The sequence below is a fragment of the Electrophorus electricus genome, chromosome 13 (genome assembly GCF_041902795.1).
Source record: "Electrophorus electricus isolate QZ-2024a chromosome 13, ASM4190279v1, whole genome shotgun sequence".
Classification (NCBI taxonomy): domain Eukaryota; kingdom Metazoa; phylum Chordata; class Actinopteri; order Gymnotiformes; family Gymnotidae; genus Electrophorus; species Electrophorus electricus.
In genome coordinates, this window is record NC_137509.1 from 26229388 (window position 1) to 26245493 (window position 16106).

Below are 16106 nucleotides of genomic sequence, written 5' to 3' on the forward strand. Positions count from 1 at the left end.
TTGTAAGTGAAGTGTACAGATTAAATAGAAATCTATTAGTATCAGGGAACAGCAGGTGCTGTAAGATTTTATTGCATCCCTTAAATTTATGTTCAAGCTATCAAGCTCAAATTTGAAGTGCAGTGAATAATTAAATCAAACTATCTGTTAGCACCTGGGAATAGCAGATGTTGTAAGTATTTATTGCATCACTTTAATTTACTCTCCAACTAACATGCTTGAATGTGAAGTGCAGTGATTAATAAAAAAACTGTCTGTTAGTGCCTCCGAATACCAGATGTTGTAAGCTTATATTGCATCATTTTAATTTACTTCAAGACAACATTCTAGAATGTCAAGTGCAGGGATTAATAAAAAAAAATGTCAGATTGGACTTTGATCATATTTTCTATGATTAGGCAATTTGAGTAAGTGTTTAAGGTTTACGGCCATACCAGCTTCAGAACGTCCAATCTCATCTGAACTTGGAAGCTAAGCAAGTTTGTGCCTGAATAGTACTGATGTGGGACCCTATCTAGGAATACCAGGTGCTGTAAGCTTTTCTTGCATCACTTTAATTTACTTTCAAGCTGACATGCTCAAATGTGAAGTGCAGTGATTAATAAAAAAACCTATCTGTTAGCACCTGGGAATAGCAGATGCTGTAAGTTTTTTTTGCATCACTTTCATTTACTCTCCAACTCACATGCCTGAATGTGAAGTGTACAGATTAAATAGAAATCTATTAGTACCAGGGAATAGCAGGTGCTGTAAGATTTTATTGCATCCCTTAAATTTATGTTCAAGCTATCAAGCTCAAATTTGAAGTGCAGTGAATAATTAAATCAAACTATCTGTTAGCACCTGGGAATTGCAGATGCTGTAAGTATTTATTGCATCACTTTAATTTACTCTCCAACTAACATGCTTGAATGTGAAGTGCAGTGATTAATAAAAAAACTGTCTGTTAGTGCCTCCGAATACCAGATGTTGTAAGCTTATATTGCATCATTTTAATTTACTTCAAGACAACATTCTAGAATGTCAAGTGCAGGGATTAATAAAAAAAAATGTCAGATTGGACTTTGATCATATTTTCTATGATTAGGCAATTTGAGTAAGTGTTTAAGGTTTACGGCCATACCAGCTTCAGAACGTCCAATCTCATCTGAACTTGGAAGCTAAGCAAGTTTGTGCCTGAATAGTACTGATGTGGGACCCTATCTAGGAATACCAGGTGCTGTAAGCTTTTCTTGCATCACTTTAATTTACTTTCAAGCTGACATGCTCAAATGTGAAGTGCAGTGATTAATAAAAAAACCTATCTGTTAGCACCTGGGAATAGCAGATGCTGTAAGTTTTTCTTGCATCACTTTAATTTAATATGCAACTGACATGCTTGTAAGTGAAGTGTACAGATTAAATAGAAATCTATTAGTACCAGGGAACAGCAGGTGCTGTAAGATTTTATTGCATCCCTTAAATTTATGTTCAAGCTATCAAGCTCAAATTTGAAGTGCAGTGAATAATTAAATCAAACTATCTGTTAGCACCTGGGAATAGCAGATGCTGTAAGTATTTATTGCATCACTTTAATTTACTCTCCAACTAACATGCTTGAATGTGAAGTGCAGTGATTAATAAAAAAACTGTCTGTTAGTGCCTCCGAATACCAGATGTTGTAAGCTTATATTGCATCATTTTAATTTACTTCAAGACAACATTCTAGAATGTCAAGTGCAGGGATTAATAAAAAAAAATGTCAGATTGGTCTTTGATCATATTTTCTATGATTAGGCAATTTGAGTAAGTGTTTAAGGTTTACGGCCATACCAGCTTCAGCACGCCTCCAATCTCATCTGAACTTGGAAATTAAGCAAGTTTGTGCGTGGATAGTACTGAGGTGGGACCCTACCAAGGAATACCATGTGCTGTAAGATTTTCTTGCATCACTTTAATTTACTTTCAAGCTGATATTCTCAAATGTGAAGTGCAGTGATTAATAAAAAAAACTATCTGTTAGCACCTGGGAATAGCAGATGCTGTAAGTTTTTTTTGCATCACTTTCATTTACTCTCCAACTCACATGCCTGAATGTGAAGTGTACAGATTAAATAGAAATCTATTAGTACCAGGGAATAGCAGGTGCTGTAAGATTTTATTGCATCCCTTAAATTTATGTTCAAGCTATCAAGATCAAATTTGAAGTGCAGTGAATAATTAAATCAAACTATCTGTTAGCACCTGGGAATAGCAGATGCTGTAAGTATTTATTGCATCACTTTAATTTACTCTCCAACTAACATGCTTGAATGTGAAGTGCAGTGATTCATAAAAAAACTGTCTGTTAGTGCCTCCGAATACCAGATGTTGTAAGCTTATATTGCATCATTTTAATTTACTTCAAGACAACATTCTAGAATGTCAAGTGCAGGGATTAATAAAAAAAATTGTCAGATTGGTCTTTGATCATATTTTCTATGATTAGGCAATTTGAGTAAGTGTTTAAGGTTTACGGCCATACCAGCTTCAGAACGTCCAATCTCATCTGAGCTTGGAAGCTAAGCAAGTTTGTGCCTGAATAGTACTGAGGTGGGACCCTATCTAGGAATACCAGGTGCTGTAAGCTTTTCTTGCATCACTTTAATTTACTTTCAAGCTGACATGCTCAAATGTGAAGTGCAGTGATTAATAAAAAAACCTATCTGTTAGCACCTGGGAATAGCAGATGCTGTAAGTTTTTTTTGCATCACTTTCATTTACTCTCCAACTCACATGCCTGAATGTGAAGTGCAGTGATTCATCAAAAAACTATCTGTTAGCACCTGGGAATAGCAGATGCTGTAAGTTTTTCTTGCATCACTTTAATTTAATATGCAACTGACATGCTTGTAAGTGAAGTGTACAGATTAAATAGAAATCTATTAGTACCAGGGAACAGCAGGTGCTGTAAGATTTTATTGCATCCCTTAAATTTATGTTCAAGCTATCAAGCTCAAATTTGAAGTGCAGTGAATAATTAAATCAAACTATCTGTTAGCACCTGGGAATAGCAGATGCTGTAAGTATTTATTGCATCACTTTAATTTACTCTCCAACTAACATGCTTGAATGTGAAGTGCAGTGATTAATAAAAAAACTGTCTGTTAGTGCCTCCGAATACCAGATGTTGTAAGCTTATATTGCATCATTTTAATTTACTTCAAGACAACATTCTAGAATGTCAAGTGCAGGGATTAATAAAAAAAAATGTCAGATTGGTCTTTGATCATATTTTCTATGATTAGGCAATTTGAGTAAGTGTTTAAGGTTTACGGCCATACCAGCTTCAGCACGCCTCCAATCTCATCTGAACTTGGAAGTTAAGCAAGTTTGTGCCTGGATAGTACTGAGGTGGGACCCTACCTAGGAATACCATGTGCTGTAAGCTTTTCTTGCATCACTTTAATTTACTTTCAAGCTGATATTCTCAAATGTGAAGTGCAGTGATTAATAAAAAAAACTATCTGTTAGCACCTGGGAATAGCAGATGCTGTAAGTTTTTTTTGCATCACTTTCATTTACTCTCCAACTCACATGCCTGAATGTGAAGTGTACAGATTAAATAGAAATCTATTAGTACCAGGGAATAGCAGGTGCTGTAAGATTTTATTGCATCCCTTAAATTTATGTTCAAGCTATCAAGCTCAAATTTGAAGTGCAGTGAATAATTAAATCAAACTATCTGTTAGCACCTGGGAATAGCAGATGCTGTAAGTATTTATTGCATCACTTTAATTTACTCTCCAACTAACATGCTTGAATGTGAAGTGCAGTGATTAATAAAAAAACTGTCTGTTAGTGCCTCCGAATACCAGATGTTGTAAGCTTATATTGCATCATTTTAATTTACTTCAAGACAACATTCTAGAATGTCAAGTGCAGGGATTAATAAAAAAAAATGTCAGATTGGTCTTTGATCATATTTTCTATGATTAGGCAATTTGAGTAAGTGTTTAAGGTTTACGGCCATACCAGCTTCAGCACGCCTCCAATCTCATCTGAACTTGGAAGTTAAGCAAGTTTGTGCCTGGATAGTACTGAGGTGGGACCCTACCTAGGAATACCATGTGCTGTAAGCTTTTCTTGCATCACTTTAATTTACTTTTAAGCTGATATTCTCAAATTGTGAAGTGCAGTGATTAATAAAAAAAACTATCTGTTAGCACCTGGGAATAGCAGATGCTGTAAGTTTTTTTTGCATCACTTTCATTTACTCTCCAACTCACATGCCTGAATGTGAAGTGTACAGATTAAATAGAAATCTATTAGTACCAGGGAATAGCAGGTGCTGTAAGATTTTACTGCATCCCTTAAATTTATGTTCAAGCTATCAAGCTCAAATTTGAAGTGCAGTGAATAATTAAGTCAAACTATCTGTTAGCACCTGGGAATAGCAGATGCTGTAAGTATTTATTGCATCACTTTAATTTACTCTCCAACTAACATGCTTGAATGTGAAGTGCAGTGATTAATAAAAAAACTGTCTGTTAGTGCCTCCGAATACCAGATGTTGTAAGCTTATATTGCATCATTTTAATTTACTTCAAGACAACATTCTAGAATGTCAAGTGCAGGGATTAATAAAAAAAAATGTCAGATTGGTCTTTGATCATATTTTCTATGATTAGGCAATTTGAGTAAGTGTTTAAGGTTTACAGTCATACCAGCTTCAGCACGCCTCCAATCTCATCTGAACTTGGAAGTTAAGCAAGTTTGTGCCTGGATAGTACTGAGGTGGGACCCTACCTAGGAATACCATGTGCTGTAAGCGTTCCTTGCATCACTTTAATTTACTTTCAAGCTGATATTCTCAAATGTGAAGTGCAGTGATTAATAAAAAAAACTATCTGTTAGCACCTGGGAATAGCAGATGCTGTAAGTTTTTTTTGCATCACTTTCATTTACTCTCCAACTCACATGCCTGAATGTGAAGTGTACAGATTAAATAGAAATCTATTAGTACCAGGGAATAGCAGGTGCTGTAAGATTTTATTGCATCCCTTAAATTTATGTTCAAGCTATCAAGCTCAAATTTGAAGTGCAGTGAATAATTAAATCAAACTATCTGTTAGCACCTGGGAATAGCAGATGCTGTAAGTATTTATTGCATCACTTTAATTTACTCTCCAACTAGCATGCTTGAATGTGAAGTGCAGTGATTAATAAAAAAACTGTCTGTTAGTGCCTCCGAATACCAGATGTTGTAAGCTTATATTGCATCATTTTAATATACTTCAAGACAACATTCTAGAATGTCAAGTGCAGGGATTAATAAAAAAAAATGTCAGATTGGTCTTTGATCATATTTTCTATGATTAGGCAATTTGAGTAAGTGTTTAAGGTTTACGGCCATACCAGCTTCAGCACGCCTCCAATCTCATCTGAACTTGGAAGTTAAGCAAGCTTGTGCCTGGATAGTACTGAGGTGGGACCCTACCTAGGAATACCATGTGCTGTAAGCTTTTCTTGCATCACTTTAATTTACTTTCAAGCTGATATTCTCAAATGTGAAGTGCAGTGATTAATAAAAAAAACTATCTGTTAGCACCTGGGAATAGCAGATGCTGTAAGTTTTTTTTGCATCACTTTCATTTACTCTCCAACTCACATGCCTGAATGTGAAGTGTACAGATTAAATAGAAATCTATTAGTACCAGGGAATAGCAGGTGCTGTAAGATTTTATTGCATCCCTTAAATTTATGTTCAAGCTATCAAGCTCAAATTTGAAGTGCAGTGAATAATTAAATCAAACTATCTGTTAGCACCTGGGAATAGCAGATGCTGTAAGTATTTATTGCATCACTTTAATTTACTCTCCAACTAACATGCTTGAATGTGAAGTGCAGTGATTAATAAAAAAACTGTCTGTTAGTGCCTCCGAATACCAGATGTTGTAAGCTTATATTGCATCATTTTAATTTACTTCAAGACAACATTCTAGAATGTCAAGTGCAGGGATTAATAAAAAAAAATGTCAGATTGGTCTTTGATCATATTTTCTATGATTAGGCAATTTGAGTAAGTGTTTAAGGTTTACAGCCATACCAGCTTCAGCACGCCTCCAATCTCATCTGAACTTGGAAGTTAAGCAAGTTTGTGCCTGGATAGTACTGAGGTGGGACCCTACCTAGGAATACCATGTGCTGTAAGCTTTTCTTGCATCACTTTAATTTACTTTCAAGCTGATATTCTCAAATGTGAAGTGCAGTGATTAATAAAAAAAACTATCTGTTAGCACCTGGGAATAGCAGATGCTGTAAGTTTTTTTTGCATCACTTTCATTTACTCTCCAACTCACATGCCTGAATGTGAAGTGTACAGATTAAATAGAAATCTATTAGTACCAGGGAATAGCAGGTGCTGTAAGATTTTATTGCATCCCTTAAATTTATGTTCAAGCTATCAAGCTCAAATTTGAAGTGCAGTGAATAATTAAATCAAACTATCTGTTAGCACCTGGGAATAGCAGATGCTGTAAGTTTTTATTGCATCACTTTAATTTACTCTCCAACTGACATGCTTGAATGTGAAGTGCAGTGATTAATAAAAAAACTGTCTGTTAGTGCCTCCGAATACCAGATGTTGTAAGCTTTTATTGCATCATTTTAATTTACTTTCAAGATAACATTCTAGAATGTCAAGTGCAGGGATTAATAAAAAAAATGTCAGATTGGTCTTTGATCATATTTTCTATGATTAGGCAATTTGAGTAAGTGTTTAAGGTTTACGGCCATACCAGCTTCAGCACGCCTCCAATCTCATCTGAACTTGGAAGCTAAGCAAGTTTGTGCCTGAATAGTACTGAGGTGGGACCCTATCTAGGAATACCAGGTGCTGTAAGCTTTTCTTGCATCACTTTAATTTACTTTCAAGCTGACATGCTCAAATGTGAAGTGCAGTGATTAATAAAAAAAACTATCTGTTAGCACCTGGGAATAGCAGATGCTGTAAGTTTTTCTTGCATCACTTTAATTTAATATGCAACTGACATGCTTGTATGTGAAGTGTACAGATTAAATAGAAATCTTTTAGTACCAGGGAATAGCAGGTGCTGTAAGATTTTATTGCATCCCTTAAATTTATGTTCAAGCTATCAAGCTCAAATTTGAAGTGCAGTGAATAATTAAATCAAACTATCTGTTAGCACCTGGGAATAGCAGATGCTGTAAGTATTTATTGCATCACTTTAATTTACTCTCCAACTAACATGCTTGAATGTGAAGTGCAGTGATTAATAAAAAAACTGTCTGTTAGTGCCTCCGAATACCAGATGTTGTAAGCTTTTATTGCATCATTTTAATTTACTTTCAAGACAACATTCTAGAATGTCAAGTGCAGGGATTAATAAAAAAAAATGTCAGATTGGTCTTTGATCATATTTTCTATGATTAGGCAATTTGAGTAAGTGTTTAAGGTTTACGGCCATACCAGCTTCAGCACGTCCAATCTCATCTGAACTTGGAAGCTAAGCAAGTTTGTGCCTGAATAGTACTGAGGTGGGACCCTATCTAGGAATACCAGGTGCTGTAAGCTTTTCTTGCATCACTTTAATTTACTTTCAAGCTGACATGCTCAAATGTGAAGTGCAGTGATTAATAAAAAAACCTATCTGTTAGCACCTGGGAATAGCAGATGCTGTAAGTTTTTTTTGCATCACTTTCATTTACTCTCCAACTCACATGCCTGAATGTGAAGTGCAGTGATTCATCAAAAAACTATCTTTTAGCACCTTGGACTATGAGATGCTGTAAGCTTCTCTTGCATCACATTAATTTACTTTCAAGATGACATGCTAGGATGTGAAGTGCAGTGATTAATTAAAAAAAACTATCTGTTAGCACCTGGGAATAGCAGATGCTGTAAGTTTTTCTTGCATCACTTTCATTTACTCTCCAACTCACATGCCTGAATGTGAAGTGTACAGATTAAATAGAAATCTATTAGTACCAGGGAATAGCAGGTGCTGTAAGATTTTATTGCATCCCTTAAATTTATGTTCAAGCTATCAAGCTCAAATTTGAAGTGCAGTGAATAATTAAATCAAACTATCTGTTAGCACCTGGGAATAGCAGATGCTGTAAGTATTTATTGCATCACTTTAATTTACTCTCCAACTAACATGCTTGAATGTGAAGTGCAGTGATTAATAAAAAAACTGTCTGTTAGTGCCTCCGAATACCAGATGTTGTAAGCTTTTATTGCATCATTTTAATTTACTTTCAAGACAACATTCTAGAATGTCAAGTGAAGGGATTAATAAAAAAAAATGTCAGATTGGTCTTTGATCATATTTTCTATGATTAGGCAATTTGAGTAAGTGTTTAAGGTTTACGGCCATACCAGCTTCAGCACGTCCAATCTCATCTGAACTTGGAAGCTAAGCAAGTTTGTGCCTGAATAGTACTGAGGTGGGACCCTATCTAGGAATACCAGGTGCTGTAAGCTTTTCTTGCATCACTTTAATTTACTTTCAAGCTGACATGCTCAAATGTGAAGTGCAGTGATTAATAAAAAAACCTATCTCTTAGCACCTGGGAATAGCAGATGCTGTAAGTTTTTTTTGCATCACTTTCATTTACTCTCCAACTCACATGCCTGAATGTGAAGTTAATAAAAAAAACTATCTGTTAGCACCTGGGAATAGCAGATGCTGTAAGTTTTTCTTGCATCACTTTAATTTAATATGCAACTGACATGCTTGTATGTGAAGTGTACAGATTAAATAGAAATATTTTAGTAGCAGGGAATTGGCAGGTGTTGTAAGATTTTATTGCATCCCTTAAATTTATGTTCAAGCTATCAAGCTCAAATTTGAAGTGCAGTGAATAATTAAATCAAACTATCTGTTAGCACCTGGGAATAGCAGATGCTGTAAGTTTTTCTTGCATCACTTTCATTTACTCTCCAACTCACATGCCTGAATGTGAAGTGTACAGATTAAATAGAAATCTATTAGTACCAGGGAATAGCAGGTGCTGTAAGATTTTATTGCATCCCTTAAATTTATGTTCAAGCTATCAAGCTCAAATTTGAAGTGCAGTGAATAATTAAATCAAACTATCTGTTAGCACCTGGGAATAGCAGATGCTGTAAGTATTTATTGCATCACTTTAATTTACTCTCCAACTAACATGCTTGAATGTGAAGTGCAGTGATTAATAAAAAAACTGTCTGTTAGTGCCTCCGAATACCAGATGTTGTAAGCTTTTATTGCATCATTTTAATTTACTTTCAAGACAACATTCTAGAATGTCAAGTGCAGGGATTAATAAAAAAAAATGTCAGATTGGTCTTTGATCATATTTTCTATGATTAGGCAATTTGAGTAAGTGTTTAAGGTTTACGGCCATACCAGCTTCAGCACGTCCAATCTCATCTGAACTTGGAAGCTAAGCAAGTTTGTGCCTGAATAGTACTGAGGTGGGACCCTATCTAGGAATACCAGGTGCTGTAAGCTTTTCTTGCATCACTTTAATTTACTTTCAAGCTGACATGCTCAAATGTGAAGTGCAGTGATTAATAAAAAAACCTATCTCTTAGCACCTGGGAATAGCAGATGCTGTAAGTTTTTTTTGCATCACTTTCATTTACTCTCCAACTCACATGCCTGAATGTGAAGTTAATAAAAAAAACTATCTGTTAGCACCTGGGAATAGCAGATGCTGTAAGTTTTTCTTGCATCACTTTAATTTAATATGCAACTGACATGCTTGTATGTGAAGTGTACAGATTAAATAGAAATATTTTAGTAGCAGGGAATTGGCAGGTGTTGTAAGATTTTATTGCATCCCTTAAATTTATGTTCAAGCTATCAAGCTCAAATTTGAAGTGCAGTGAATAATTAAATCAAACTATCTGTTAGCACCTGGGAATAGCAGATGCTGTAAGTTTTTCTTGCATCACTTTCATTTACTCTCCAACTCACATGCCTGAATGTGAAGTGTACAGATTAAATAGAAATCTATTAGTACCAGGGAATAGCAGGTGCTGTAAGATTTTATTGCATCCCTTAAATTTATGTTCAAGCTATCAAGCTCAAATTTGAAGTTCAGTGAATAATTAAATCAAACTATCTGTTAGCACCTGGGAATAGCAGATGCTGTAAGTTTTTCTTGCATCACTTTAATTTAATATGCAACTGACATGCTTGTAAGTGAAGTGTACAGATTAAATAGAAATCTATTAGTACCAGGGAATAGCAGGTGCTGTAAGATTTTATTGCATCCCTTAAATTTATGTTCAAGCTATCAAGCTCAAATTTGAAGTGCAGTGAATAATTAAATCAAACTATCTGTTAACACCTGGGAATAGCAGATGCTGTAAGTTTTTTTTGCATCACTTTCATTTAGTCTCCAACTCACATGCCTGAATGTGAAGTGCAGTGATTCATCAAAAAACTATCTTTTAGCACCTTGGACTACGAGCTGCTGTAAGCTTCTCTTGCATCACATTAATTTACTTTCAAGATGACATGCTAGGATGTGAAGTGCAGTGATTAATTAAAAAAAACTATCTGTTAGCACCTGGGAATAGCAGATGCTGTAAGTTTTTCTTGCATCACTTTAATTTAATATGCAACTGACATGCTTGTATGTGAAGTGTACAGATTAAATAGAAATATTTTAGTAGCAGGGAATTGGCAGGTGCTGTAAGATTTTATTGCATCCCTTAAATTTATGTTCAAGCTATCAAGCTCAAATTTGAAGTGCAGTGAATAATTAAATCAAACTATCTGTTAGCACCTGGGAATAGCAGATGCTGTAAATTTTTATTGCATCACTTTAATTTACTCTCCAACTGACATGCTTGAATGTGAAGTGCAGTGATTCATCAAAAAACTGTCTGTTAGTGCCTCCGAATACCAGATGTTGTAAGATTTTATTGCATTATTTTAATTTACTTTCAAGATAACATTCTAGAATGTCAAGTGCAGGGATTAATAAAAAAAATGTCAGATTGGTCTTTGATCATATTTTCTATGATTAGGCAATTTGAGTAAGTGTTTAAGGTTTACGGCCATACCAGCTTCAGCACGCCTCCAATCTCATCTGAACTTGGAAGCTAAGCAAGTTTGTGCCTGGATAGTACTGAGTTGGGACCCTACCTAAGAATACCATGTGCTGTAAGCTTTTCTTGCATCACTTTAATTTACTTTCAAGCTGATATTCTCAAATGTGAAGTGCAGTGAATAATTAAAAAGAACTATCTGTTAGCACCTGGGAATAGCAGATGCTGTAAGTTTTTTTTGCATCACTTTCATTTACTCTCCAACTCACATGCCTGAATGTGAAGTGCAGTGATTCATCAAAAAACTATCTGTTAGCACCTGGGAATAGCAGATGCTGTACGTTTTTCTTGCATCACTTTAATTTAATATGCAACTGACATGCTTGTAAGTGAAGTGTACAGATTAAATAGAAATCTATTATTACCAGGGAATAGCAGGTGCTGTAAGATTTTATTGCATCCCTTAAATTTATGTTCAAGCTATCAAGCTCAAATTTGAAGTGCAGTGAATAATTAAATCAAACTATCTGTTAGCACCTGGGAATAGCAGATGCTGTAAGTTTTTTTTGCATCACTTTCATTTACTCTCCAACTAACATGCTTGAATGTGAAGTGCAGTGATTAATAAAAAAACTGTCTGTTAGTGCCTCCGAATACCAGATGTTGTAAGCTTATATTGCATCATTTTAATTTACTTCAAGACAACATTCTAGAATGTCAAGTGCAGGGATTAATAAAAAAAAATGTCAGATTGGTCTTTGATCATATTTTCTATGATTAGGCAATTTGAGTAAGTGTTTAAGGTTTACAGCCATACCAGCTTCAGCACGCCTCCAATCTCATCTGAACTTGGAAGCTAAGCAAGTTTGTGCCTGGATAGTACTGAGTTGGGACCCTACCTAAGAATACCATGTGCTGTAAGCTTTTCTTGCATCACTTTAATTTACTTTCAAGCTGATATTCTCAAATGTGAAGTGCAGTGATTAATAAAAAAAACTATCTGTTAGCACCTGGGAATAGCAGATGCTGTAAGTTTTTCTTGCATCACTTTAATTTAATATGCAACTGACATGCTTGTATGTGAAGTGTACAGATTAAATAGAAATATTTTAGTAGCAGGGAATTGGCAGGTGCTGTAAGATTTTATTGCATCACTTTAATTTACTTTCAAGCTGACATGCTCAAATGTGAAGTGCAGTGATTAATAAAAAAACCTATCTGTTAGCACCTGGGAATAGCAGATGCTGTAAGTTTTTTTTTGCATCACTTTCATTTACTCTCCAACTCACATGCCTGAATGTGAAGTGCAGTGATTCATCAAAAAACTATCTGTTAGCACCTGGGAATAGCAGATGCTGTACGTTTTTCTTGCATCACTTTAATTTAATATGCAACTGACATGCTTGTAAGTGAAGTGTACAGATTAAATAGAAATCTATTAGTACCAGGGAATAGCAGGTGCTGTAAGATTTTATTGCATCCCTTAAATTTATGTTCAAGCTATCAAGCTCAAATTTGAAGTTCAGTGAATAATTAAATCAAACTATCTGTTAGCACCTGGGAATAGCAGATGCTGTAAGTTTTTATTGCATCACTTTAATTTACTCTCCAACTGACATGCTTGAATGTGAAGTGCAGTGATTAATAAAAAAACTGTCTGTTAGTGCCTCCGAATACCAGATGTTGTAAGCTTATATTGCATCATTTTAATTTACTTCAAGACAACATTCTAGAATGTCAAGTGCAGGGATCAATAAAAAAAAAATGTCAGATTGGTCTTTGATCATATTTTCTATGATTAGGCAATTTGAGTAAGTGTTTAAGGTTTACGACCATACCAGCTTCAGAACGTCCAATCTCATCTGAACTTGGAAGCTAAGCAAGTTTGTGCCTGAATAGTACTGAGGTGGGACCCTATCTAGGAATACCAGGTGCTGTAAGCTTTTCTTGCATCACTTTAATTTACTTTCAAGCTGACATGCTCAAATGTGAAGTGCAGTGATTAATAAAAAAACTATCTGTTAGCACCTGGGAATAGCAGATGCTGTAAGTTTTTCTTGCATCACTTTAATTTAATATGCAACTGACATGCTTGTAAGTGAAGTGTACAGATTAAATAGAAATCTATTAGTACCAGGGAATAGCAGGTGCTGTAAGATTTTATTGCATCCCTTAAATTTATGTTCAAGCTATCAAGCTCAAATTTGAAGTGCAGTGAATAATTAAATCAAACTATCTGTTAACACCTGGGAATAGCAGATGCTGTAAGTTTTTTTTGCATCACTTTCATTTAGTCTCCAACTCACATGCCTGAATGTGAAGTGCAGTGATTCATCAAAAAACTATCTTTTAGCACCTTGGACTACGAGCTGCTGTAAGCTTCTCTTGCATCACATTAATTTACTTTCAAGATGACATGCTAGGATGTGAAGTGCAGTGATTAATTAAAAAAAACTATCTGTTAGCACCTGGGAATAGCAGATGCTGTAAGTTTTTCTTGCATCACTTTAATTTAATATGCAACTGACATGCTTGTATGTGAAGTGTACAGATTAAATAGAAATATTTTAGTAGCAGGGAATTGGCAGGTGCTGTAAGATTTTATTGCATCCCTTAAATTTATGTTCAAGCTATCAAGCTCAAATTTGAAGTGCAGTGAATAATTAAATCAAACTATCTGTTAGCACCTGGGAATAGCAGATGCTGTAAATTTTTATTGCATCACTTTAATTTACTCTCCAACTGACATGCTTGAATGTGAAGTGCAGTGATTCATCAAAAAACTGTCTGTTAGTGCCTCCGAATACCAGATGTTGTAAGATTTTATTGCATTATTTTAATTTACTTTCAAGATAACATTCTAGAATGTCAAGTGCAGGGATTAATAAAAAAAATGTCAGATTGGTCTTTGATCATATTTTCTATGATTAGGCAATTTGAGTAAGTGTTTAAGGTTTACGGCCATACCAGCTTCAGCACGCCTCCAATCTCATCTGAACTTGGAAGCTAAGCAAGTTTGTGCCTGGATAGTACTGAGTTGGGACCCTACCTAAGAATACCATGTGCTGTAAGCTTTTCTTGCATCACTTTAATTTACTTTCAAGCTGATATTCTCAAATGTGAAGTGCAGTGAATAATTAAAAAGAACTATCTGTTAGCACCTGGGAATAGCAGATGCTGTAAGTTTTTTTTGCATCACTTTCATTTACTCTCCAACTCACATGCCTGAATGTGAAGTGCAGTGATTCATCAAAAAACTATCTGTTAGCACCTGGGAATAGCAGATGCTGTACGTTTTTCTTGCATCACTTTAATTTAATATGCAACTGACATGCTTGTAAGTGAAGTGTACAGATTAAATAGAAATCTATTATTACCAGGGAATAGCAGGTGCTGTAAGATTTTATTGCATCCCTTAAATTTATGTTCAAGCTATCAAGCTCAAATTTGAAGTGCAGTGAATAATTAAATCAAACTATCTGTTAGCACCTGGGAATAGCAGATGCTGTAAGTTTTTTTTGCATCACTTTCATTTACTCTCCAACTAACATGCTTGAATGTGAAGTGCAGTGATTAATAAAAAAACTGTCTGTTAGTGCCTCCGAATACCAGATGTTGTAAGCTTATATTGCATCATTTTAATTTACTTCAAGACAACATTCTAGAATGTCAAGTGCAGGGATTAATAAAAAAAAATGTCAGATTGGTCTTTGATCATATTTTCTATGATTAGGCAATTTGAGTAAGTGTTTAAGGTTTACGGCCATACCAGCTTCAGCACGCCTCCAATCTCATCTGAACTTGGAAGCTAAGCAAGTTTGTGCCTGGATAGTACTGAGTTGGGACCCTACCTAAGAATACCATGTGCTGTAAGCTTTTCTTGCATCACTTTAATTTACTTTCAAGCTGATATTCTCAAATGTGAAGTGCAGTGATTAATAAAAAAAACTATCTGTTAGCACCTGGGAATAGCAGATGCTGTAAGTTTTTCTTGCATCACTTTAATTTAATATGCAACTGACATGCTTGTATGTGAAGTGTACAGATTAAATAGAAATATTTTAGTAGCAGGGAATTGGCAGGTGCTGTAAGATTTTATTGCATCACTTTAATTTACTTTCAAGCTGACATGCTCAAATGTGAAGTGCAGTGATTAATAAAAAAACCTATCTGTTAGCACCTGGGAATAGCAGATGCTGTAAGTTTTTTTTTGCATCACTTTCATTTACTCTCCAACTCACATGCCTGAATGTGAAGTGCAGTGATTCATCAAAAAACTATCTGTTAGCACCTGGGAATAGCAGATGCTGTACGTTTTTCTTGCATCACTTTAATTTAATATGCAACTGACATGCTTGTAAGTGAAGTGTACAGATTAAATAGAAATCTATTAGTACCAGGGAATAGCAGGTGCTGTAAGATTTTATTGCATCCCTTAAATTTATGTTCAAGCTATCAAGCTCAAATTTGAAGTGCAGTGAATAATTAAATCAAACTATCTGTTAGCACCTGGGAATAGCAGATGCTGTAAGTATTTATTGCATCACTTTAATTTACTCTCCAACTAACATGCTTGAATGTGAAGTGCAGTGATTAATAATAAAACTGTCTGTTAGTGCCTCCGAATACCAGATGTTGTAAGCTTATATTGCATCATTTTAATTTACTTCAAGACAACATTCTAGAATGTCAAGTGCAGTGATCAATAAAAAAAAATGTCAGATTGGTCTTTGATCATATTTTCTATGATTAGGCAATTTGAGTAAGTGTTTAAGGTTTACGACCATACCAGCTTCAGAACGTCCAATCTCATCTGAACTTGGAAGCTAAGCAAGTTTGTGCCTGAATAGTACTGAGGTGGGACCCTATCTAGGAATACCAGGTGCTGTAAGCTTTTAATGCATCACTTTAATTTACTTTCAAGCTGACATGCTCAAATGTGAAGTGCAGTGATTAATAAAAAAACTATCTGTTAGCACCTGGGAATAGCAGATGCTGTAAGTTTTTCTTGCATCACTTTAATTTAATATGCAACTGACATGCTTGTAAGTGAAGTGTACAGATTAAATAGAAATCT

The 16106-nt window shown here is 35.1% G+C and overlaps 18 pseudogenes; all 18 read left to right on the forward strand.

Moving 5' to 3' along the window:
• The first annotated feature begins 420 nt into the window (after window positions 1-420).
• On the forward strand, window positions 421-539 carry LOC145644306 (5S ribosomal RNA; annotated as a pseudogene).
• A 570-nt stretch (window positions 540-1109) lies between these two features.
• On the forward strand, window positions 1110-1228 carry LOC145644307 (5S ribosomal RNA; annotated as a pseudogene).
• Window positions 1229-2489: 1261 nt separating this feature from the next.
• Window positions 2490-2608, forward strand: LOC145644336 (5S ribosomal RNA; annotated as a pseudogene).
• Window positions 2609-3288: 680 nt separating this feature from the next.
• Window positions 3289-3409, forward strand: LOC145644935 (5S ribosomal RNA; annotated as a pseudogene).
• A 570-nt stretch (window positions 3410-3979) lies between these two features.
• Window positions 3980-4100, forward strand: LOC145644936 (5S ribosomal RNA; annotated as a pseudogene).
• A 571-nt stretch (window positions 4101-4671) lies between these two features.
• Window positions 4672-4792, forward strand: LOC145645580 (5S ribosomal RNA; annotated as a pseudogene).
• A 570-nt stretch (window positions 4793-5362) lies between these two features.
• On the forward strand, window positions 5363-5483 carry LOC145644201 (5S ribosomal RNA; annotated as a pseudogene).
• A 570-nt stretch (window positions 5484-6053) lies between these two features.
• On the forward strand, window positions 6054-6174 carry LOC145644988 (5S ribosomal RNA; annotated as a pseudogene).
• Window positions 6175-6744: 570 nt separating this feature from the next.
• Window positions 6745-6865, forward strand: LOC145644641 (5S ribosomal RNA; annotated as a pseudogene).
• Window positions 6866-7436: 571 nt separating this feature from the next.
• Window positions 7437-7555, forward strand: LOC145643945 (5S ribosomal RNA; annotated as a pseudogene).
• Window positions 7556-8348: 793 nt separating this feature from the next.
• LOC145643947 (5S ribosomal RNA) lies at window positions 8349-8467 on the forward strand (annotated as a pseudogene).
• Window positions 8468-9360: 893 nt separating this feature from the next.
• Window positions 9361-9479, forward strand: LOC145643948 (5S ribosomal RNA; annotated as a pseudogene).
• A 1551-nt stretch (window positions 9480-11030) lies between these two features.
• On the forward strand, window positions 11031-11151 carry LOC145645608 (5S ribosomal RNA; annotated as a pseudogene).
• Window positions 11152-11832: 681 nt separating this feature from the next.
• On the forward strand, window positions 11833-11953 carry LOC145645699 (5S ribosomal RNA; annotated as a pseudogene).
• Window positions 11954-12853: 900 nt separating this feature from the next.
• Window positions 12854-12972, forward strand: LOC145644585 (5S ribosomal RNA; annotated as a pseudogene).
• Window positions 12973-13982: 1010 nt separating this feature from the next.
• LOC145645609 (5S ribosomal RNA) lies at window positions 13983-14103 on the forward strand (annotated as a pseudogene).
• Window positions 14104-14784: 681 nt separating this feature from the next.
• Window positions 14785-14905, forward strand: LOC145645610 (5S ribosomal RNA; annotated as a pseudogene).
• Window positions 14906-15804: 899 nt separating this feature from the next.
• Window positions 15805-15923, forward strand: LOC145644586 (5S ribosomal RNA; annotated as a pseudogene).
• Window positions 15924-16106: the final 183 nt, after the last annotated feature.